The sequence below is a fragment of the Ambystoma mexicanum genome, chromosome 1q (assembly GCF_040938575.1).
Source record: "Ambystoma mexicanum isolate Mex_15411 chromosome 1q, UKY_AmexF1_1, whole genome shotgun sequence".
Taxonomy (NCBI): domain Eukaryota; kingdom Metazoa; phylum Chordata; class Amphibia; order Caudata; family Ambystomatidae; genus Ambystoma; species Ambystoma mexicanum.
Genome location: NC_090922.1, coordinates 557598041 through 557620798, shown reverse-complemented (window position 1 = coordinate 557620798; position 22758 = coordinate 557598041). Strand labels below are relative to the sequence as shown.

The window sequence follows — 22758 nt, the reverse complement described above, 5'->3', positions numbered from 1 at the left end:
GCTAAGTCGCTGAATCTTTTGTTGGCCCACTGGATTGTTCTGCATCACTGTGGGTTAGATCTGGGTGTAATTCGTATGCTAGAAAGTGGGAATCTCCTTCCACATACTGGGTCATACAATGACTCTATGTACAGATTGAATAAGATATGTGACAGGATTGACCATAAGGTAACATCAAATGTAGGGTGAATGGGCACTGACTCACTATTCCCTGCCATGATCGTCTGATAGCAAGCAGCAAAAAAGGACGGAAGCCAGAAGGGAATATGTCTTCCCACCCCAAATCGATTTAGAATTTCAAATTTCCTAGGTATCTAGCTGCACCAGGAGAAAGGCGACCATCTTGTCCAGAAGGGGGGAACCATCACACAACATGTGCAATGCCACCATCAGAAGCTTTTTCCAAGAGATAAATTCACCAATCTAACAAAATATTCTGGAAGTAGAGTGCAGCATCCTGGGACTTAGGTAGGTGAGACACATGGAGCAGGAACACTCAGGATGAAAGTTGGTAGAAAAGGAAACTGCCTTCTTCCCATGTTTGTGCTTACAACTAATGCTCAAAACCCATGCCGTAGTGCCAGGAATGGACTACCTCACTGCTCCATTTAAGACTGGTGCATATTATACCTTCAAGTTTCACACCTGAGCAGAATAATCTGCACTAATGGTGTCAGAAAACAACTCTCAAACTTCAATACTCAATCTTGTCAAAATAGTACGCCATACGTAATGTACAGTATTTACACTGCACACCTTGTTGTTCAACGACATGCTTACCAAATTACCATAAGCCTTACTGCTCTAAGACATGCTTACAATGAATAGCAATGTTCCTAATAGACTTACCAAAAGCATGAATGCTCAGTTCCTAACCTTAATTAAACACATTTAGCCTTTGCCAATCACACTCCCGTAACCTTTGCCACTTCCATAATTTAACCTAACCAACGTGTAACTTATCTTATAAGCAATCATGTTATCTTGCACACACGCATACCCTTGTTACTTTAATGGTCGCCCCTACCCAGCTGGTAACTTGCTTAATAAGCAATCGTTTTGTCTTGAACACACGCATAACCCTTGTTATGTTAATGGTTTTACCTAACCAACGTGTAACTTATTTTATAATTCTTCATTTTTATCATTACCAGCCATGTTGCATGTGATACAAAGTTTATCAATCAACCCCTTGCAGACCTACAATGTTCATGCAATCCATTCCCACATTGTAGAAACAGTTTCCTTATGACAATCCAGACACACACTTAAGTACTAAACGCAGCTATGATCAGTCACCACCTCAGTGTTTCACATTTTCCCAGAAACAGTGGTGATCAGACACCGCCTCCGAGAAAGTTTCTAAGATATTATCCTGCAATACTGCACACATATTTACACCTATAACATATTGCATTCTATGACTTAATTCATAAATGAACATTACACTCAAGAGACCTCATTCAGAGTACTTGAACATGCAGTCCCAAACATCATTATGAACATTTGCACCATAATGCATTTACAATTTTGCACCCTTATTATTTTTTTTTTTACTGTAGTTTACAATTGTGGCTTACAATTTATCTTGTAGTGACAACTGCAAAAATGAACTTTACCTTAACTCTTGTTATCAACTTTAATCGCCAAAGGCCTGACATGTCACCAAATAACTTCCTAAACATGCATTGCAGTTGTTGGCTAGACTATGATCTTTAAATGCTGCATTTGTTCCAAAGTCTGAGCCATCAACAGCCTCATACTTGGCTAAACCCATCAACATCAGCCTTATTGATCTCAATCTGCTTGATATAAGCACCTAACAAGCAAACAATAAATAAATAAATTGATAGCAATTGAGTTCCCTTCATAAAAAAAGTCAACCCTAAACACAGTAATGCCCCCCAGATCCACCCGAATTCACATAGATAGTTCGTAGTTCAAAATATGCATGCAGCCTATGCCAACGTCAAAAAGTTATATTGAGTACCTTCATACTCCGGCTTAATAGGAACTACAAACGTAACCGCGATCAGCACATGGCTCAACTTGAAATGTGCATAACATATATTGCACATAGAGTGCCGAAGGTTGAACGCACATCAAAAGGAAAAGAAATAACAAAGCGCGCTTAATGCACGACATCTAGCACGCCACCCGCGTTCCAAGGTCCTTTTCTTCACTCTGCTGCTGTCATGTCAGCACCACCATGAATAGGAGAGAGTCCCAGCTACTTGAGATCCAGAGAAAGGAACGCCAGCACCCCCGGCCTGCATGCCCACGTTATTACTCTGAGATGCACTCAGACATGGAGCAGAGCTCTGCTCTCCCCCACGGTTCAACTCTGGTACACCGAGCTTCACTGGTCCCTCTTGCCGCTCCTTGACATTTTCGCTGCTCCTTGACAGCTAACATGAAAGTGGCAGCACACGGACAACTCTGCATGAGTGTTGATGCTTTCTGCCCACCCCGGCCCGCACCGCCTCAGTGCTGCCATTATAACCACTGTAGTCGGTTGGCAACTTACCCTTTTCCGCATTGCAGCACAGAAATTCTCAATACCCGTACTTCTCGGGTACTCTATTCTTTTTCATCAGTGCCTGGCCACTTCACGGACTGCGTGGCACAGCCTCCTCTCCATCACCACTGCACAGGAGCCGTTTCTATACTGAAAGTTGGAACCAATTAGTCACTGCCTGGAGAACCACTATGCCTCACTAATCCAAATTGCACGCCTCTCCAGGCACTTTCTCAATGAAATAGAGCCAAGCTTTCTAGAGGATGACCTATTACCTCTACCATGACAAATGTTCAGAGAAAAACGGAAAAAATAAAAACTAGCTGACAAGCATTCGCCTACCGATCCTTGGAATGGAGGCTGTTTATTCAGCTTCACTGCATGAAGCACAGCTTTAACATTTTTGCGACTATTAATACGTGTGCAGAATAGTACTGTGATTTGGCTAAAACCTAGATTTCCTGTACCCGCAGAGCTCTCAGCAATCCTCGGAAGGGGCCGGATAGATGTTTCCTTTCTCATAGCTTCCCGAACCCCGCGCTGAGACTTAATCAAGGGAGCAGGAAACAAAGGGGCGTCTTTGGAATACTGGGTGTGTTGCTCTGCTGGTAGCCCCACAGTGCTGTCAATAGACACAGGTTCTTCCCTTTGGTGAAGTAAGAAATAAAATCAAAACCATTAAGGGACATTTTCCAATCTACAATGTGACCTGATTTATGACTGACGCACTCATGAATCTGGCATATTTGTTATCATATTTTTTCATTGAGTGCACAGGGTCGGTGCTTTGCTTAGGAACTCCTTGAAAAGAAAACAACAGTAAATGGGTAAATCTGGGAAAAATAGTGATCCAATAATGAGAGGAAGCAGAGGATGGGGGGAGTACATGGTAGAGAAACCGGAGACAGGACAAGACACATGACACGCAGGGGTGTGAGCACACTGGCTATATAAAGGGTAGTATGTATGATGGAGCAGGGTAGTCGGGGAGGGGGGTGTAATCTTTATGTCCTTGGAGGGTGCTCCTTCTAGATATAGGTGCCAGAGCTTGAGTGAGGTTAGAGAGAGTGGATAGTATTGCATTGCAGTGGAGTGTAGATGATCTGGGTGGCAAAATTGAGTACTGTGCTAAGCAGGGAGAGATTTTAGAGGCAGAATCCACAGAGGAGGCTGGCACAGTAGTTAACGTGGCTGAGCACCAAGGTCATTATGAGGCTTTTGTGAGAGTGCGTTCGAAGGATACAATGTTCTTGATATTTAACAGGTACTTTCAGGCTGTGTTTGACGGTTAAGGTTGCTATCGAAAGGGAAACCATACTAGCATGCTTGGGGGCAAGTAGCGAGTTAGTCAGCTGGAAATTAAATCGGTGAGGGAAAGAGAGGGGAGGCTTTTGAGGCACAAAGGTAGATTACTTTGGTCTTGCTGGAGGTAAGACAACAAAGTGCCATCCAGTGCCGGATCAGAGAGACAAGCGGATATGCAAGCAGGGACTTCAGGCCTTAAAGTGGGGAAGAAGAAAAAGGTTTTCATGTCGTCTGTAAAGAGGTGCTAGAGAACCCTCAGGAGGAGATCAGTTGCCTGAGGGAGGAGGTGCAGAGGGGGAATTGTAAGAGGCAAAGGATGGACCCCTGGGGTCGCCAACTACAAGGGAGGTTGGATCAGCGGTGCCCATGTTTCACAATATGAAGAATGACTGATGAGAGGGATAGAAGGCAATCCAGTTAAGAATAGTTTCCTGGATTCCAAGGTCAGCAAGGGTTCACAGATTTCTGGAGACACCCTCTGTTGCGACAAGCCCTCTCTTACCTGGCAAGGTGACGCCTGCGGTGGAGCTTACAGCATGGCTACGGCAGGAACTACACTTCCCAGAAAGCTACGCTGAATGTGTTACACCAGCACCCACGTCTGCAACGTAAATCACGGCTCATGGAACGCCTGCAAAGAAGGAAATAAATGCCAGCATTTACCTCAGAACTGTGCTTCTCGACTTTCTTCCGTGAGTTCCACTCGGATTTCCGTGGGTTCTTTTGCATTCTCTGTGCTGTTCGTTTTGACCCTTTGCCTGTCCCTCAAATTGCCTTCCTGAATGGCCCTCAGTACCTGGTTAGTGGAACTCTTTGCATGACCCTTTGCCTGTCCCGTGTTTTGGTTTGGGCTAACATTTCTTTTGTGGTGATTTTTTGATGTGAGTGGATGCCATGTGTGAAAGGGACTGTGAGTATCGGACGGCCCAGACCAGGACAGAGATGCAAAGATGCTCCCGCACCTCACCTGGAGAGAATACGGAAATTCAAAGCCCCACTTCTGGACAGCAATGCCAATTAAGCAATCCACTAACAATTTCACCCCTCTGCATACACCTCTCAAACTCTAACCAAACACAACCACAAGCCTACAACACAATCCGCACAAACTTCACTACACTGCAACAACAAAACAATCCACACATCGATGGGCTCCCACGCCTTACAAAGGAGGGCCCCTCGGCGGCGACCCCCCTTAGTGCCAACTTCCTCATGAGGCACTGTGGGAAGGGGAGTCGGGAGGGGGGGCGTGGAGCCAAGCATTCCCCCACCCAGGAGGGGGTTGGGGGGTTGACGTCATCCCGAGCGCGCCCAGAGGCGCCATAAATACCTGGGAAAGCGTAGCTGGATCTCTCTCTACCGACTCCCAGCAAAAGTTGCGTTGGTTTTGGAGTTCGAGTTCGGAGTTCGAGTAGGAGGACGTCTTTGGTGAGCCACAGGAAGGTGACTGTTCGTTTTCGGGAAGGACGCTTCAGGAGTTCCAGTAGCAGCGGTGGTCGTTTAAAGTTGGGCGGGACAAGGTAACAGATTTGAAGGTTTCGTTTTGTCGCCGTTATTGGAAAAGTTGCGTGAACACGCAGCAGCGTGTCGTGTGCGGCTGGGAGGGTTAGGGCAAGCTGGGCGCGAGCACGGGGAGGGAAAGAAGGGGGGGTGCGGGCGGTGGTATTGGCTGGGGTACCCGGTGTCGCCTACGCCGGAAGCCGAGCTCACAGCGGGTACGATTCGGCGGGTCGTTAGGATAAGCAAGGGTGATTCGCGCACTCCACCCGCTGCATATAAAGTTCACAGGCGGCATGGATAGGCCGCCTCATATGAGTTGCGACGAAATCGGGTAGAACTCAGGTTTGGTGCGGGAACACTGCACCTCGTGGAGAAGGACGGAGGGGGGAGGGGGGATACAATGGTAGGAAACAAGGCCGGTGGTGGGTCATGGGGTCAGTAGTATGGTGGGCGGTAGGGGGAAAAGGGGATTGTTGGATTGCGGGCGCAAAATGTATAGATCGCAAGCTGTAAAGAACAAGGCTAAAATGACAAAGTTCTCATGCGGCCGAAATGGGCCATCGTTTGTATACCTGAATGATGCGGGAAAACCCAGGTTTGTTTGGAATCGTTGCCCCGCGTGGCTAATGGCGGCAGGGGTGGGGGAAAGGAGGGGATCAAGGAAGGTGGGCTGTTTAGTGTTGAAAGGAGCTAACTACGTGCACAAAAGAGGCCAAGCCTCGTAAGGGCAGCGTTTGTCAGGATCAGTTATAAAGTAGTGGAAAATCGGCATGCTTGGGAAAGTGTAGGCTGGATAGTTGTGCATGCAGTTTTCATACCACTCTTGTTTGCCAAGTTTGTTCACCAAGGAGATGGGTGGGTTAATCCTACAGCTATGGAGCGGCAGATGTCAACGGCCCCGGTTTTAGCACGATCAAGATCGTGGCTATCGAATGCATGGGCTTGCTAAATTCGTGTTTGCACGTGGCAAAGTAGAGAGCTGGAGATCAGGACATAAATATAAGGCAGGTCTAATGGGATCACTCGGGATGGGCAAATCAGATACTGAATTGCAGGGGGACGCTAAGGCCTCTTAGGGGTGGGGGCAACTTTTTGGCTCGTGCTGGGGCGATGGGTTCACAACACCACAAGTACGGTAAGGTTTAAGGTGGGAACGTTTACATGGTTACAGTGATCCGTTTTAATATGATAGTGTCATTTTAAAGTGCGGGATGGTCTCGTTTGTCAATGACTGGAATGTCGTGGGTTTCTGGGACCATGCTGGGCCGAGGCGGTATTCTCATGGCCTTTCTTGAGACGCTGTATCCATTGGTTTTAGATAAGTGGAGGGTTACTTGCGGGGCTCATCAGTGGGGGAAGGTTCGGGGTGGTCGCAAACTCGGTGCACGAAGTGCACCAAGGGGAATATTCGTAGATTCCTGCTGTAATGGGGGCAGTTCACAGACTGGAGTGTGGTATAGTCAATCGTGGACCTCCTCACGCTCATACTCAAGTGTCGCCCTTTTCATGCATGCATACCAGAAAGGAGAGGCGGCACAAGGAGCTGGGGTGCAACACGTCTTTATTCTTAAAGATCCGGCGTTAGACTAACTTCTAGGCGGTAACCCCGCCCTTCAACATACGCGGGTCACAGCCCGCGGATCAAACATAAACAGAGGACTGTCGTCCTTAGATAAGGAAGTGAGGACATCACATCCCCCCGTTACTAAACCTCAAGTCCAACTCAGCTCATCTCCTCAATGAGGCGGTGGGGCTTTTTCCTCGTCCTGGTTGGTCGACCTTCTATTCTTGTCGAAAGATCTGTCCATGTCTCAGGATTCACTTCTCCTTCGGAGTCTTCTCTATCTCCTTCATATGGAGCATCCCATGGATTAAGCTCATCACTCAGGTTTGTGTCACCTAAGGCTGGGGCTCTCGATACCCGTCGGAAGTGGGAAGAGTTCCTTGTGATGGTTCTGCGGTCTCCTTCCGCGGTGATGAGTGATCCTTTCCTGCGGATGACGATGAGAGGCTCCTCGCTGAATGGGGCTACGTTTTTTCGAGGCTGGGGCTGGCGGACTATGACCATGTCTCCTGGCGCCAAATCATTTGTCTTGGCTTGTCGTTTTGTGTCCGCGGCCCTTTTCATGGTTTCCTCCATGTGTGCATCCTGCACCCTCATTTCTGCATCCCTTGCATAGTGGTCTTCCTCAATGGCTACGTGTGGTATTCTTGTTCTTATTGTTCGCCCAAACATCACTTCTGAAGGTGTTTTCCCCGTGGTGCTGTGTGGCGTATTTCTGTAGTCTCGCATGAGTTGGTATAACAGTTTTTCCACAGGTTCGCCCGTGATGCGAGCAATTTGTGTGGTGTGTTTGATGTTGCTCATGAACCGTTCGACGGTCCCATTGGCTTGTGGCCATAGAGGTGTTAATTTTCTGTGTCTGAAACCCATGTATTCGGCAAATCTTTGGAAGTCCTGGCCTGTGAATGGAGGTCCATTGTCAGATTTGACTACTTTGGGTACTCCGTATGTTGCGAACATCCGATCTAGGACTGGTATGGTGTGGTGTGCAGATGTTGATGGGACTATCTGTAGATCGGGGTATCTTGAGTACTCGTCTACTGCCACCAGGATGTATTCTCCTCCTTCCATGGGCCCAAAGTGATCGATGGCTATTTCTTCCCAGGCCCCTTCAGGTAGTGCGGTCATGTTTAGAGGTTCTGGGGAGGTGTGTGGCTTCACGAGAGCACAGGTGGGGCAGTCTTGTAGCAGTTCTTCTACTGCGGTATCTAGCTGTGGGAACCATATTTTCTGCCTCAGCATCCTTTTGGTGGACACAATTCCTCGATGTCCTTCGTGGGCAAGTTCGAGTATCTTCTGGCGCAGACTGCGCGGTATGACTAGCTTTGTTCCTTTTAGCAGCATCCCTTCGTCGGATTTTGCCAGTTCTTCCTTCACAGCTAGGAAACAGGTGAGATCCCGCTTGACATCCTCGTTCATGTTTTCTCGAATTTGCTTGGCATGCTTCCATCGCCCTGTCTCTAGGCATCAGAGGATGGTTTGTATCCCTTGATCCGTGTTTGATTCACTGATGATGCGATCCATGTCCAGACCTTGCGGTGTGTTGCTGTGAATGACATATCTTATGTACTGGTCAGCTATGGATGGTTCTGGTCCACACGCGTCCTTCGGGTGTCTCGAGAGGAAGTCGGCAGGGTTCTGTTCTTTTCCGGGTCTGTGAGTGATGGAGAATTGATAGTCCTGTAGCCGGAGGGCCCATCGGGCAATGCGTGGTGGCATTTTAGCTTGAGGGTTGCCATAAATGAAGGTGAGGGCTTGGTGGTCCGTTACAACTACGAAAGGCTTTCCGTATAGGAACAAATGGAAGTGTTCTCAGGCCCACACCACGGCCAGGCCCTCTTTCTCTGCCTGCGAGTAGGCTTGCTCGGTCTTGGAGAGGCTTCAGCTGGCATAAGATATGATATGTTTCTTGTTTTCTTCTCGGTCATCGAGTTGTGTCAGGACGGCGCCTAGGCCTACTGGACTGGCGTCGACAATGAGTTCTGTCGTTCTTTTGGGGTCGAAGTATGCCATATTCTGGGCGTCGGATATGCGATCTTTAATCGTTTGGAATGCTTCCTGGCACTGAGGGGACCATGTAAACTCCGTGTTGAGTTTGGTGAGTGCTCGGAGGGGTTCACTGATGGATGCGAAATCTCGTATGTATCGGGTGCAGTAACTCGCAAGGCCCAAGAAGGACCTGAGGTCTGATGTAGTCGCGGGTGGCGGGGCTTCTCGGAGTGCACTCACTTTTTCCGGGTCGGGTGTCATTCCCATTTCAGAGAATATGTGACCAAAGAAGCGGAGCGTTTTCTTGCGAAATTCACATTTGTCTTTGTTTAGTGTGATTTGTGCCTCTTCCAGGGCCATGCACACTCTCATTAGTGTATCATCGTGTTGCTCTTGAGTTTGACCAAACACCAGGATGTCGTCGCTATAGTTTAGGCAGTTGGGTACATGTTTGATGATGTTGTGAATTTCTGCCTGAAAGATTTCAGCAGCGAACGACACACCAAAACTTAACCGTTTGTAGCGGAAGAGTCCTAGGTGAGTGGCGAAAGTTGTTATATATCGAGAGCTTTTGCGTAGTTCCAGCTGATGGTACCCTTTGTTGAGGTCCAGTTTAGAGAACACAGTTGCCCCATTTAATAGATGTACCATATCTGTTATCCTCGGGGCTTGATGGCGTTCCCTAAGTATTGCCTCATTCGGCCTTCTCATGTCCACGCATATTCGGATGTCTTGAGAGTCCTTTTTGGGTACTGGTACAATTAGGGAGACCCATGGCGTGGGTCCTTCTGCCGGCTCAATGATGTCTGCATCCAGCAATTTTGATAGTTCCTTTTCCACTTGTTTTTGGATGTTTATGGGTATTCTTCGATAGTGTTGGGCTATGGGTGGGACCTTGGGGTCAATGTGGAGTTCTATTTGTCTGTCCTTCAGCTTCCCGAGGCCTTTGAATAGTGAGGGGAACACCTGTTCTATGCTTGCAGTGGGGTCTAGGTATTTGCGTACCATAAGACGGTACAATATGTGTATTAGTCCCATTTCTATTGCTGCCTGATAACTTAGTATGCATCCGCTCTCAGTCGCTGCTTCGAGGACGTGCATGGGTATCTTCTTTTCATGTTCTTTGTATCGGCACGAGGCCATGAAGAAGCCTTTACATGCGAGCGGGGTCTTTGATCCATAGGGAAAAATGAGTGTTCGCGCTGGTTGCAGGCGGGGGGGCATTAGGTATGCTCTCGTAAACTTTCTCACTGATCACGTTTACGGTTGCTCCCGTGTCAATTAGAAATTTGGCTGTCGCTTGATTCACTTGTATTCTGAGGATTGGGCTATGCTCTTTTGCTGTGCTGTTTCCTAGCGCATATAGGTATCCTTTCCTTCTTGGTGTTTCTGGGTGTCTTTCCGATTTGGGTGTTTTCTCATCCGACGAAACACTGGACGCGCTGTCAGACTGGGATTGTTCGATGAGGCACCGTACGTATCTCCATGGTCTTCTCCTTGACCTGGGAAGTGGTGTTCTGTTCTCCCTCCAATTTCTCTTCTCATGCCTTCTTTCCGTCTGGTCGTCGTGATGTTTGTGGCGCCCCTGTTCATGGGTCTGGTGTGACCCTCGATGGTTGCGGTAGGGCGTTGTTTGATTTTGTTCTGGTTCTGGTATGGGCTTGTGGCTCCTTCCAGCCCCTCTCATCTTGCTGCGGAAGATCAGACATACGGCTTTGTAGTGGTCTTCACCACCGCACGCGGAACAGTTTTGTCCTATTGCAGGGCATATTCCTTTGTGGGGATATTCGTGTCCGCACCGGTAGCAGAACGGATCACTGTTTCTTGCAGTCCCTTCCAGTTTGTTGAGGCATTCGTGTTTTCCATGTGTAATCTTTATGTCATCCAAACCTTCCACTTGTGCAGCTAGGGCTGCATCCGAGCGAGCCAGTCGAAGAATTTCGTCAAGGCTGCGCGGTTTCTGCAGGAGTCGCTTGCGGAAGTCGGCACTTTCACATCCCACTATGATCTGTGACCTGAGGGCCTCCTCATTAGAGTAATTATTGAAATCACAGTGCTTCATTTTCGCTCGTAATCTCATGACGAATGCATCTATGGTTTCACCCTTTTGTTGTTTGGTGGTGTGGAAAATGTGCTGCTCATAGTCTACATTGGTGTGAGGTGTGAAATATTCTGTGAGCGTAGTTTTTAGCTTGACGTACGTGTCTGTGCTGTCCTCGGGAATTTCGTCGAGAATGTCTCGGACATTTGGTCCGACAGCATGATTTAGAAGATTGAGTTTTTGGTCATCTTCCAGTGCGCCTGCCGCTTTCAGGCATACCTCAAAGTCCCTCAGCCACCTCTTCCACCTTTATCCTAGGGTGCCCGAGTCGGTGAGGTCGAAATTTGCTGGTAGCTGTGTTAGGAGGCTGTCCGTCATTTTCTTATAGCCTGTGCTGTTTGGTGTTACCGGGATGGTTAGTGAGTCTTCCTCTGAATTACTCATGAAACTGTTTCTGTGGTTATTTGACTGAGCCGGGTGTGATTTGTCACTCTGCAGCTGGGGAGCGCTGTAATTCAGGGTCCTAGTAGAAAGTCTTGGCGCGGTGGCACCCTGTTGTCAGCAGGGGGGGGGGCGCTGTGGTTTCTATTCCTAGTGCGGTGGCACTTTATTGCCACCAGGGTGCTGCAGACTGGGGCCTTAGCTCCTGATGTCGACAGGTGCGTGGTGTGATTCAATTTGTGCCTGGGGGGGAGAGGGCTCGCTCTTACCCCTTTGTGTCGGACTGTTGGAGCGGGAGGTTTTCGCCTCCACCGCTCGTGCGCGTTGCCGTTGGCGGGAGGCCACTCCTCCACCGCCCGGTGATGTGTCTGCGGGGAGCTGGCAATTGCTCCACCCGCGCGGGGAGCCTTTGCTCCACCCGCCGATTACTTCGTGTGCTGGGCCGGGCCTCCGCGGGCGTTGCCGTTGGCGGGAGGCCACTCCTCCACCGCCCGGAAAGGTGTCTACGCGGGGAGCTGACAGCTGCTCCACCCGCGCGAAACACTCGCGCTGGAGATTTGGGCCTATGTGGGCCCACGTGCGATCAAGGTCCGGGCTCCCAGTGGTAACAGGGGATGTACCACGAGCAGCGGACCGACGATTTTGGGCACTGTGGGAACTTTATTTCCTCGTCGCCAGTGTGGTATAGTCAATCGTGGACCTCCTCACGCTCATACTCAAGTGTCGCCCTTTTCATGCATGCATACCAGAAAGGAGAGGCGGCACAAGGAGCTGGGGTGCAACACGTCTTTATTCTTAAAGATCCGGCGTTAGACTAACTTCTAGGCGGTAACCCCGCCCTTCAACATACGCGGGTCGCCGCCCGCGGATCAAACATAAACAGAGGACTGTCATCCTTAGATAAGGAAGTGAGGACATCACATGGAGCATTACATGTCCGAAGTAGCAATCGGAAAGCATGATGGTCTCACGTACCTAAATTTCAAAGAGTAGTTGTTTTTTTTAAATGGGGTATGTGCGCCATGCCCCAGGTGCGCAGGGCATCGCGCTGGTGCAAACAATTATATTATCCACCCTTCCGCCTGTCGGCTACAGCGCTGCCGCCAAGGCGCGGACTCACTTTTTATAGTACAAGAGCGATGCAGGCATGCACTGGTAGAGATTGATGTATGCTGGGGGCCCCGTTTTATAAGCTTGGCTGCCTCGTGGGTAATGGCGGCTGCCTGCGAAGGGGGGAGCATGCATGGGAACTAACAAACCCAGCTAAGGGCCCAATCAAGGAATGGGGAACGGAGTGCAGTTGCATAGCACAGTGTAGTGTTTCCAGAAATGAATGCAGGCAGGCGGGGGTGGGAGCTATGATACGAGATGATAGGTTATGTCAGGTTACAATATGATATGATCAGGGATACAGCGCCTACACGCAAAAAGTTTTAATGCTTGGGTTTTAAAACAATTGGGTCGATCTGGGGGGAAGGGGCGGTTAGGCAAAGATTAGGATCAACCATCAATAGATACTGGTAGAGAGCATTTGGTTAGAACAATTGGCAGCTCAGGGCGTTTCGTTTGTCAGCACAAAACTACATGCCCCAGAATGCATCATGGCAACCCCTCGGTAATACATTTTAATACGGCGGGCAGTTACTTGCGGGTGGGGTAAGGCGCCCATTGTAGTTGTAACATTGGAAATAGAATAATGGAATTAGGCAGAAAGCGGAAGGGATTATGACTGGCGAATTCAGAGGAACTAGAACAGCAAAAAACTTGAGTCGCAGTAAATTGTTAACAAACAGGTAAGGGGGAAAGGGCCGGTACGGCGCTGGCGACAAGGTTTTTAATTCATGTGGTTTAATAAAAGCATTATGTTTGCTGGAACGTGGGAAATCCATCGGGCAGAGGAAATATGGCAATCGTTTGGTGGGTGCGTGTTCGATGGCGGAGCGGCAGGGGAGGCTGGGGCTCACGTTGTGTTCTGTGCCCCTTCTCGGTTTACGGATTGCTTGCGGGACGGCAGGTGTGCGAGGTGGGGTGCGGGGTCGTTTGTTCCTTGCGGTTTTGTTGGTAAGACTGAGGAACACCCATAATGTGAATTTGGCCGACACAACCCTTGGAGCGGGATGGTCGCGGCTTACATGTTTTGGAAGCGCTAAGGGGAAAGAGGGAGGTTTTGAGTATTTTAGCATTGCACTTGGGCAAAGGGGTTGCAATGCAAGGATCTTAAATGTTTGCATATTTAGTGGTTACAAGGAGGCAATTGCGTGACTGCTTCGCGTACGGAGAAGGCGTTTTACCCCTTCTTTAAATACCAAATGTGGGTAATGTAGTTCAAAGTGTGGGATGGTCTCGTTTTTCCCAAGTCTGAAATATCATTGATTGGGCTTTTGGACGTTGGGACCACGCTGGGGCGAAGCGGTTGTATTACGGAATGTTGCATGATTCGTGGTTACAATGAATTAAGGGGCGAAAGGCTTTGTGGGGGGTTGGCATCGCTTTTGGGGTAAAGTTATTTGTCTACCAAGCATGGCCTACCTTGTTCGAACCCATGGGGTTGCGGTGCGTGCCGTGCATTGGTCGCCACATGTCGAAACTGGGCTAACAGGGTTTGCTTTGTTGGTGGTGGGGCCGGAGTTTAGAATATTGCGCCTGGACACAGTGGTTAACCTGGGGACGACGAATCAATTTGTCTCAAATGGGATCATGGGTACATGCGGGGTGCATCGATGGGCAAAAGTTTGGGTAGGATATAAACCAAGGAACGGGGATGATGGGGGGCGGTTAAGGCATACATTGGGGGCCATTGGGAATAAGGAGTCAGCGAGATGTATGTAATATGTCTAAGCCATGGCACAGGGATTTCCTTGGAACCCGACCACCGGAGTATACCATGCATAATGTGTAATTGGATGGTTTTACAACGCGCCTATCCGCAAGTGTTGGGAATCGGTCGTACTGCTGCAATGTTTTATTTGGATCGCTTGCGCTTGGCACAGTTGAAAGTACAGGTGCATTGTATTGTTTGTAGTGCGGGAAATGGGGGGCATTGCTGGAAATTAAATGGATCGCAATGCGATAATTTTGTAAATGTTGTCATGTTTAATGGTTACAAGGATTAAGTGCGTTACTGCTTCTTGGGGTGCTTGGAAGGCGTTGGATGCATGCCCAACACAACATGTCACGATTGGTAGTCGAAATGGCGGGATGGTCGCGTTTTGCACTTGATTAACATTGCTTGGAGGCTTTTGAATTTTGGGACCACGTTGGGGCGAAGCAGAGGCAATGCTGGTTGTATCAATGTTTCATTTCGTGGGCTATATCGAGTTAATGGCGATATGCCGTTTTGTGGGGTTGGCAGTGCTTGGGGCACGGACTCACAACTTCGGTTCGCTTACATTGGGTTGCTGTGCATGGGGCGCCAAGGGTCCGCATTTGGGTTTTCTTTGTTGGGGGGGTCTGAATTAGGAGCATTGCGCCATGCGGTCACCTGTCAGGCGCACCAGTGTTGTTCTCCATAAGGTGCGAGCTGCGAGGTGGGGAGCAGGGACACTAAGTGTCTATCATGCTTAAGGAGCAATGCGGTAGGGTTACGGTGCGACTGCACATTACGAAGGGAAGCGCCACGAACCATGGAGCACATGGCCGTGGTGTTGGGCGCAGTTACAGTATCTGGGAGGGGCAGGAAGCAGGAGAGTCGCTGGGGAAGGGCACAGTTTGGTGGTGTTGGTTTCGGGATGCGGTAGTTAGCGGGGGAACAATGCAGCATTTTGCTGCCTTGGTACGGGCGGAGGTCAGGGTACCAGGTGCGGCGGAGTGCGGTAATTGGGGAAACTGCGTCTGGGCATCGTGATCAGCCGGGGGGATCCAGCAGTGGGTCCTTGGATGGCGCATGCGGTTGTTGGATCTCCCGCCAAGGGGATGGGGTGGATTGGGGCGGCCTGGTCTTGGTGGCCGACGGGGGTACATGCGCTGTCATGACGGGCCTGACAAGCAGCCCGGGCAGATGCATGGAGGGTCTCAGCAGCTGCTGCAAGTATAGCAGGCAAGTTTGCCTGCTGCAAGCTTTTGAATGGAAGGTTCATTGGTATAGCGCCATGACACGTGTTTCACAGCTCAAAACTGGCCCCTGCCATTTCCTTTGACATGGTAGGATTCCTTGTCCCTTTTTGTTCCTTCCCCTGACCCAGAGCCTGGGGGGACCCACTATCCTCTGTCGCACTTAGACATGGTTCACGGCCAGCTCTGGCACGAGCTTTGGCCACGCCCGTGGCACGCAACAAAGCCAGGGCGGGGGTGTAATAAGGGCTCAGCAATGTTGTAGGGGAAGGTCGCTTCGGGTGGGGGGACTTATGATAGGGTCGGCGGCCAGGCAAAGCAATTTTAGATAGGGCGAAGACTTAGGACCAAAGGGGGGGTCGGGGTGGGAAAGCAGCGGAATCCGGCTTGCTCACCATGATTTCTTTCATCCCGCAGAAGACACCGGACGGTCGAACTAGCAAGGCAGAAACAAGGTTGTTTACTCTGAAGTCTGAGAGGGTAGACGGTTGCAATGGCCCAATCACAAAGCCCATGCCTGGTGGTGGCGGCGGAAGAGCAGTTTGCAGAAGGATCAGCGGAAGGGGAGTTGGCATCGTCGCCTCCAGGGGGAAAGCCTTTGGGTGCAGAAGGTTGGGCCAGATTCGTGGTACTGGCCAGGGCCGCAGGTTGGGAAACAGCGGTGGCTGTGATGGGGGTGGGGCGCAGCTAGGCAGCGGGAGAAACAGCACCCAGGCGGTAGCCCCTCCTCCAACCACCCCAGCTTGGCTCCCCCCTCAGGGGGGCGGGATAAACAAGCGTGTTCCCCAGCCAAAAAAACTGCGATGAGGAATGCTGAAACGGCTCGGGCCACCACTACCGGTGGGCGGCTGTTCATGCGGCTGTACAGGGGATCACGTGTACAGAGGGAAAGACACCTTGCAGATGACCGGGGGCAAGGGAAGGGAAAGTGACTGTTCATGGGTTCACGTGTACAAAGGGAAGGATACCTTGCAGATGAGCTGGGTACGGCATTCAGGCTTTTGGCACGGACAATAGTGGTGAAAGACCCTGAACAGGGGCTGGCTCAATATCATTACAGGAATTGCGTGGTGGACGAGCACAAGATGGGGGAAGTAGCACCTGGCTGCTAAAACAACCTAAGGTCCAGGAGTGAAGGGAGAGCAACCCCAATTTGAGATGGGAACATAAGAGAGTGGAGGAGTTTGGGGCAGACGGAGAGTCAGGCGTTTGCCTACAATAAAATGTACATTCAAACCTGTGGGCAATACCCAGCCAAAGATCGCAAGGGGCCGGTGTGTGTTCGGCATTTGTACAAATAAAATCGTTTCTATCTCTAATGATTCACCAGGGATGTTCACTGCACCATCTCGCTATTTCGCTACTTACCAGTGTCAGACCTCACAATGTGGGAGCACAAGTAGCACTGCATGCGGTTTCAGACACATCGCCTAGCAGGCCGCGGCGCAGGGGGTTGCGGTTAAATGGCTTCAGCAAGGTTCCCTGTATGCTCAGTATCGAACGACAGATCAGGACGGGAGTTTGAGTCAGGGGCGGCGGGCCTGCCTTGGAGGGAAAACTGCACGGGGCAACACAGGTGCATTTGGGTGGCCAGACCTGGTAACGTCAGGTCTCCAGCATGCACAATGGCACCAAATCAGCTTCGGCAGCGGTAGGTTGCTACAGGAGGCAACACCAAACCGGAAGGGGGCTGGGCAGACATTGGATAAGATAGGGTGCGCAGGCCGGATCCCCATTTCCCTCTTGTAGGGGATGGGTGATCTGGTGGGCGTAACGTAGGAGGGGCCCAGGGAAGGGGCTGGTCACAGTGCAGGAGTGACAAGGGGCGGGTAAGGATGGAAGCGGTGGGGAGGAGCGAACGCATGGGGGGCAATACAGAAGGCAACTGGCCCCTGTATTGAATTAGGAAGAAGGGAAGGAGGCTGTATAAGTGAAAATGGTGTGGAAGATGGGGAACAAAGCAAGATAATGGGACGGAAGGCTACAATGAGGGGCAAGCAGGGTAAGGGAGGGACGGGGTTCATTCTAATAAAGGCCGGTAGTTGGCCCAAAACGCTCTCTCCCCAACATGGGGTGGGGGGGGGCTCCGTTAAGGAAACGGAATGGAACGGTCAAGGGAAGACCTTATTTCGGCACGCCGCTGCCAGGTCAGTTGGCCCCCCTACAATGGCGTTTGGAACAAGCAAAAAGCAAACAGGAAGGATGACGGCAGGAAAAGCCGCGACTCAATTCATCACGCCACCGGTTTGTTCCCGAGGGCCAGCTTGTCTGTTACGAACGGAATGAATGGGGGTAAAAGAACAGTGTTGGGAGTATAACTGGAGATTTGGGCAGCTTAGGTGACCAGGTGCATGAGGGGGAATTCACTGCGGCCGGTGGCCCGCTGTGAGTCGTGGCTGAGACACCGGTCGCAACGACAGGTCTCTTGCAGACAAGCCCAGCGGATGTTACCTGGTGTTCCCGTTAGAAAGTACTGGCGGATACCACAAGGGGAACTGCACAGCCATTAGTTTATTATGAACGGCACCCAGGAGTATTAGACTCAGGGGAGGCCCATGTTAATGGGGAGGGTTAGGGGGCTTGGAAGACCTTCCAACTCCAAAAGTGGGTGGGGGAAATGGGAAGTGCATCGTTGGAAACAAAGAATTGGAAAGCAACAATGAAGTCAGCAAGGGGGGGGGTGAATTGAAAGATTTCACTGTAAACGGGGCTCCGGCAAGAAGGTTGGAAACTGAGGGGAAGGGGAGCCCATGGGAGATTGGGGGTTGGTAAGGGGGGGTTCAAGAGAAGGGGGCATTCGAGATTGGCAGCTCAAGCAGATCTAAAAGAAACATGGGGGGGAGGGGGGCCTTGGAATGCGGGGTGTAGGGGCCAGGAGGAGCAGGGGGGGATAGTTGGGGAGGACCCCTCTTTAGCAAAAGGCAGGGGAAGAGGATGGGGATAAGAAGGTTGCTGGGCTCTGGGGGGTAGGTAGCGCTGGATGGATGGGGCTCGCTAGAACAGGAGGGTGCGATGGGGGCCAGCGGGGATGGGACAACTAAGGCGGGGAGAGCTTGGGCAGATCGGGGTCTTGGCGGAAGGGGGAGGGGGGCTCCCTGGCAGGACGGGCTAAAGGAAGACCTGTTGGGGGAGGGAAAATTAACAAAGATTAATAAGCCAACCCGGGGAAACGGGAAGAGGGAATCCAGGGGAAAGGGAGAAAAAAGGGGGAGAAGGAGACCGGAACGCATCCTTTAGAAGGAGCCTAAGCTGAAATGGAGAATGGAAAGAAAGTAACACATGGAATGAAAATTGCACTTAAATAGAGATGGGGAAAGAAAATGAAAAGAAAAATTGCAAAATAAAGAAATGGCCAAAGGGTAGAGAGGGACTGCTGAGGAAGGGACTGGGCGCCTGCGTCGGGTTCCCCAAGGACCCGAAGGGGCAGTGGGGGGGGGAAGTTGCTTGCTCTCAGTGCAGAATCCTGAGTTTAAAATGGAACACCTGTAAGCTAACTCCTGACTTTATGTTGAAATAAAGTTTGCTATGGCAATTTTTTCTCCCACTCATCCAACTGGTCATGCCACTCATTTGGGTTGGAAGGGGGATGGGCTCCTTGGGAGGAGGGTAGCCGGGTAGGAGTGAGAGTCTGAATGAGAGCTGGGGGGGGGGGCAGTGGGAGCAACGAGGGTTGCCACCGGGCCACCCCACTGAGGGTGTCGGTGCTAAGACTCACACAACAGCACCGTAAAACACCCCAAGCCCAGCCAACAGACCCACCGGCTGAGGCCGCCTACAGCACATTACTGCTCTCTTGCACTTTTCCAGCTTATTCCCACTAACTCACCACCCCTTCACTTTTCAGGGCCGCCAGAGCACCAGGTGACCACTCCGGCGGTGATAGTGCGCGGTACAAATATCCTTTAACATTAACATTTCTGTATCCAGAGGCCTGCCTTTTGGAGCCTCTGTCCTTGATCTACTGTTTAGTTTTTTGCCCTTTCTGTAACTACTGTTTGGATTTCATTCCACGCTCCTCCTCGCATCCTGACTATGCTTGTACCTTGGTGAAACTGTGGAACAGGATCATAAGCCTGTTTGTTGGCTGTCTCCATGATTGTAGACAACTGCTGACTTCCCTGATTGTTGGTTCTCCTATTTTCTTAAAGGCATCCTTGTGCCGTCATGGTGAGTTCCATACAAACTTGTTGCTCAGGTTTCCATTGATGATAACTTCGTCAGGCGGTTCCCTGGTCTATGTACCCTTTTCCTTTCTACTGGCATCATTGGAAGAAGAATAGGTATCTTAATCAGGAGGAAACCAGGTCAGGCGTTTAACCCGGTGGGGGGATGGGCACTTGTGTAATTTGACTTTGTATGTCACTTTAAAACCTGTGTGCTTGCTTCTCCTGTAGTGTGCTGGTAACCTGTATCCCGAGGCCATCTCTGAACACCCCGGTACCATTCCAGAATTCTGATTTCCATTTTTTGGTTGATAAGCTGGAGAAAGCAGTGTGTTATTATTTCTTTCTTCACCGGTATATGAGGAGAGAGGACTCACCATCTACACGAGGGCTCTTGCCCAGCGAACACCTATCGGTCCCTACCTGCCTCAACACCTATCGGATAGTGTGCTAAATGCATAGCACTTGCCCATTTTGAATGTTCCAATGCCTATTAAGAATGCCAATTTCTGCTTAACTATTCACCTTCCCTGCATTGGAATGCTTTGAAATACTTGCTAAGTTTATAGGCACAATATAAATGACCAATAAATAAATATTGCTCTGTGGGTGAATAACCGGATTCAGTACCATGTATAATTCCTATCTGGAATGTTGTCAAAAAGGGCGACGATTGAATTAATGTTTCTTCCTCTTTTCCGGGCTATGGAGTTTTTTTTAACTAAAGCAAAAGGAATCATTGCTGTAGTAGAGGGGTCGTTTCTCTCCTCTGATCCTTTTAGATAGGCAGCGCATCACCACAGACAGAAGGTAACCATGCATGTCTTTACAGAGAGAGAGCATTTTCTGTATCTCCCATTAGTATCCGGCGAGAGACAATCAGAATTCAACAAGCATTCTGATTGACTCTCGCCGGGTCATTACCAGGCCGAGAATCCTTTGATTCTCGGCCGGGATTCCAGCCGCCTTGTCCTCGGCGGGGGCGTGGCAGCCCTTCAGCCAATGAGGAGGCTCGAAGCAGGGCCATCCCCGCTCCGAGCCTCCCCACGACTGAGAAGCTGCCTTCGCCCCCCGCCGGGGACTCGGGTAAGCTTTTTCTTTTTCCTTCTCTCCCTCCCTCCTCCCTACCCCACTTACCTTTTTGCTCCTGCGTCCCCGCTGGGCAACGATAGCAGGCTCCAGCAGTGTGGAGACTCGGAGCAGGCAATCCCCGCTCCGTGCCTCCACACGGCTGTGGCTTCCATCGTCCCCCAGTGGGGACGCAGGTACGTTTTTTTTTTTCCTTCCCCTCCCTCCCTTCCACCATCCCAACCCCACTTACCTTCTGCTTCTTTTTCTTTCTTTTTTTTTTCGGGTAGCGGACGCGCTGGGAACACTTGTGTTCCCAGCGCGTCCGCTCGCGATGGCCGCCATGGAAAGGGAAAACGGACTCCGTTTTCCCTTTCCCGGGGACCATTTTTTTTTTCTGTTTCGAAACGCGGCGAAACTATGCATGTCTTTCACTGAAGTCCTGTTAAAAACAAGCATTGGCAAAGCCAACAGTTTTGGCTTGTGTGTAAGTTTAAGCAAGTTGCCAGGCATTGTTTTTATATGCCCAGGTACTCATACCATTTTACAGCTGCTACCATCGATGGCCTGTTAATACCACAAACAGCAGTGCCTGGCATGTTCATTTCCCATGCCTACACAAAAGCCCAAACTGTTGGCATAGCCAGTGCTTGTTTGATGCGATTTTAGGCTAAATAATGCTATGTCAGGTTCAACTACACGGAGGCACACATTCAGGGCCCACACTTTGCAGTTACTTGCCAGTGCCACCCTTCTAACTGCCCACTGACACCTCACAGATGTTCCACAGCTAGTGCCACTCAGACGTACATGGTACAATAATATAATGCATCATCATAATTCACCTGACATGAGCCCTGAAGAAACAACTAACAAAGCCATCAAACACCCACATGGAGCCGTAATGCCATGCTCACATGAATCAATAAAAATGTACATTTATAGCCTCGCTAGACGCGGTGAAGGCCTTTGACTCGGTCAGATGGTCTTGGCTGCTGCCCACCTTGAAAGAACACGGCATAGGGCCTGGGTACTTCCGATGGGCTAAACTGTTTTACAGCTCCCCACTAGCCAGAGTCAAGACAGGGGCGATCATCTCAGATAGATGGCAGCTCAGCAGGGGCACCAGACAGGACTGCCCCTGGTCTCTGATGCTGTACATCCTTGCATTGGAACCCCTAGCGATATATCTGAGACAACAGTACGAAACTGTGGGAATCCACACCAAGGGGGCACCACATCTCATATCGCTGTATGCTAATGATATACTGCTATACCTGAGTTATCCAGAGGAAAATTTGAAATATATCCTTGAAGTAATGGAGCGATTTGCGTCGCTCTCTGGGATTGAGGTTAATCCCCTGAAATCCAGACTGTTCGCCCTTGGCAGATACAAAGGGGCTCTGCAAGAGAACCTACCAGTATTACAGATACCTTGGGAGACCAGTACCTTTAGATACTTTGGGGTTGATATATATCGCATAAAGTGCAAACCTGCCATCATTGAAGATAACAGGAAGGGGGCCCCATGATGCCCCCATGAGGGACTGCTCCACTACTAAGCTTTGCTTTTACCTTAGTTTTATTTCAATCCAATGTATTCAATTGCAGTTGCACATCACTGTAACTCCCAGCTGCCACTTGACGGAGAAGCGAAATCCCAGTTATGGAACATAGTGTTCTTCCTGACATGGAGTGATCCGGAAACCATAGGTACAAATAGGGAAGTGCACAGTGAGGCAGATGCCAGAGAGAGCACTAAGGTGTAGGAGGGTGCAAAGAGAGTGTAAGGGTGAGTCCAGGAAACGACGCAGAGGTCAGGCAGGGTCATAGAGAGAGGATAAGACAGGGCGCAGGACGGCCCTTGCACCACAGGAAGGGTGCGCCGAGAGGGGTAGGGTATGAAGGTTGGGTCTGAAATGCAAAGGGCAAGGTATTTAAGCATTTTGCAATCATTTGTTTTGATAATGATAATGATATGTTATTTATATAGCGCCTTAATCCAAAGCGCTTTACAGAGCTCATATTTACATACAATGGCACCCGACCGAAAATAGTACTCATTTATCGACCTCAGAAGGATGAAAGGCTGAGTTGGCCTTGCTATGATTCAAACCTG

The 22758-nt window shown here is 50.1% G+C and overlaps 1 long non-coding RNA gene across 2 annotated transcripts in view; it reads right to left on the bottom strand.

Moving 5' to 3' along the window:
- Positions 1-2723, bottom strand: part of LOC138531582 (uncharacterized) — a 422412-nt gene extending 419689 nt beyond the window's left edge. For both annotated transcript variants that reach the window (XR_011284853.1, XR_011284854.1), the window contains exon 1: positions 2528-2723. This is a non-coding gene — a long non-coding RNA (uncharacterized lncRNA). The remainder of the gene's footprint in view (positions 1-2527) is intronic.
- Between the last annotated feature and the right edge of the window lie 20035 nt (positions 2724-22758).